Source organism: Trachymyrmex septentrionalis, unplaced genomic scaffold (genome assembly GCF_001594115.1).
Source record: "Trachymyrmex septentrionalis isolate Tsep2-gDNA-1 unplaced genomic scaffold, Tsep1.0 scaffold160, whole genome shotgun sequence".
Lineage (NCBI taxonomy): Eukaryota > Metazoa > Arthropoda > Insecta > Hymenoptera > Formicidae > Trachymyrmex > Trachymyrmex septentrionalis.
In genome coordinates this window covers 128,182-131,114 of record NW_017304759.1, presented here as the reverse complement: position 1 = coordinate 131,114, position 2,933 = coordinate 128,182, and positions in this window count along the sequence as shown.

Here is a 2,933-nt window from a genome sequence, read left to right as displayed (position 1 = left end):
GCGAGATTCTGTTGTGTATTAAAATTAAGATTACTATTTTAAGTATTTCAGATTTAAATAATTTTAATGTTTATTATAATTGTACTGAGGATGGTCAAATGGTGACCGAAACGTCTACATTTTGTAATTGTTTATTATAATATATGACTTATTGACATCGAAGGTTGGTTATATGCTCCTGAATTGTTTAATAATTATTTTAATTGTTTAATAAAATTATTTTCTAATTTGTATTTAGGGAATTTTTAAAATTTCAGCAAAATTATTTTCTCATATTATTTTTAAAGGTCAGTATAATACTAAATATGATAATATTGTTTATTATAATATTTATTTATTGTAATATTTAATAACATTACGTTTACATTTATATTTCATTTTGTTATATATATCAATGTTATATATACATGTTTCTAATTTTTTTCTAGTTTGCATTTTATTTTTAAATGCTTCGGTAAAATCATTTTCTTGTTGCTACTATTGTTAAAGTATGAACATCAATATAATAAAAAAATTAACATAACAATATTGTTTATTATAATATTTAATATTTAATATTTAGAATGTTGTGTTTACGTTTATATTTTATTTATACTATTATATTCCATTTTTACAATAAATTACAAAATTTGAGGTAATGTAATATGACAGGTCTTTAATCAAATCTACTTTTTCTCAGGTACTAACATTTGAATTTTCCGCATTTTGGATAAAAAGCGGAATCTTAATATGATTTGAGATGTTCAATACGCTTGTTTCAAAAAGGAGTGGAGTTAAAAGGAACGTGAACTAGCAGTGTAGTTTTCTATATTCAAAGATAAATATGTATGTACAACCTATACTTATGAAATAGTAACCCACAGACAGTAGTTTGCACGAAGTAACAACGTGAAATTATTAGAATTGGATTTGGAAGCCCAGTGTTTTTATGACACTATTGTAGATGAAGCCCATTAGATAATCTACCCAGATAACAAAATGCTCACAGTGATATCATGGTGCGCGCACGCTATGCAGATTACTCACATATCACTACACATATGTATTCTCATATGAGACTCGTATCTATTAATCGCACGCGTGCGACCTCACGCGTACGATTAATACGTATACTGTGATCTTTTTCTGGGATCGGGAAACCAAGCAGAGGCATATAAGAAGAAGAAGAACTAAAAATCTATTTAGATTGTTAGGGTATTTTTGTATTTCTCTATGGCTTCTCTATATTTTCTTGGAAAGTATAATGTAATGGCCATTGTGGTTGTTTTATCAAACAGTATTTGATGTCCTGTTGTGTTCTGATAATGCCGACTGCGTGGCGTGTTTTAGTCTGACATCACGTTGGAGTTCTTTTATCCGTAAGTTGATCATTCTCCCCATTTTTCCAATGTATACTTGCTTGCAGGAATAAGGTATTTTGTATACTCCTGCAAAGCTGAGTGGAGGCTTTCGATCTTTAGGATTTCTTAAGGATCTCCTATCTTTTTGAGTGATTTGTAGATAGATCAGATATTGTATTTGTTTAATATCCTGTCGATTTGTTGTTCCTTTGATATAGTCAGATTGTGTCATTGTGTGTCAGAAACCATTGTCTTGTTTGCATGTTTATTGATTATTTTGATTATGTTATCTTTGTTGTCGTATTTGTTTTTTTTTATAAGGATACCCTGCTGCAAATTCCTATGGGGAATTTTCCTATGAGTTTGCCTAACCATGGATACCTATGGTAAATTTGACAGGTCTTAATGGGAGGAGGCTCCTATCTTGCTGTAAATTCTCATGGATATTTTCATAGGTTTCTATAGAGGATTATAAGAGTCTACACACAATGAAAGGATTAGGGAACAGAGAATAAGAATTTCAATCTATCAGAAACTGTATTCCACAATATATGATTTCTAGTAGGTTGAAATTCTTATTCTCTGCTCCTTGTTCTCTATTCCTTTCATTGTACGTAGCCTCTAAGATTGTGCAGGAGCTTGTATAGTGTAACAATTGATGACAATAGAGAAAAATATCAGGGTACTCCTTGTCTCGAACTCAGACTTGGTCTCTCCTCCGATTTGATAGACTTTCGTCCTACCACACCACTCTGACTGATAGCCTCTCTGTTGTGCCTATTTCCTAAATTTCTTACAATAGGTATCGATAAGATTACGCAGTATGTATACATAGAATAACATAGGAAATTTTTCTATAAAGTTTTACATAGAAATTTATGGCATTAGTCCATAAAAAGAGGCTCCTATAGGATGGGAAAAAAAATGATGTGTACGTTGATGCAATCGGACCTAAATCGGATATACAGAATGTCTCGTATTTGGGACTATTTTCACAGATAAAGTAGACTAACTAATGTGAGTTGACAAGTCCTGTATCATTATGCAATTTTCAAAAAAGTTAGTTTCTAAAAATTGCCGAATAAGCAAATAAAATTGACACATAAGACAAATTTAAGATATTTTTCAGAGTTCTTTATAACATATTTTTAAGATGTTTTTCAAAGAACTCTTAAAGATATCTTAAAATTGTCTCATGATTCGATTTTAGACATTTTGCTCATTAGATAATAATTGCGAAAATTTCAAAATGATAGAGGATTTTCCGGTTCAGTTTAATCCGCTTTATGTGCACACAAAAATAGTTCTAAATATTTTGAGATACGTTGTATAGTCTCAAAATAGTCACAAATATTCTGAGGCACCCTGTACATTCCGTATAATGTACGTTTTACACTGTGTATATAAAATGCTGTAACAGCCGACTGTAACGGTGTAATTCTATTAAAAATCTAAAATAATTTTTCTATAAATCTAAAAACTGAAGGTCACGTGATAAACAAGATGTGTTTGGTGACTCAAAAAAATCCTGAGTATATATATTTTCTTTATGGCAGTCAGAATTTTTTTTTACCCGACGTGGAACGTACCTTA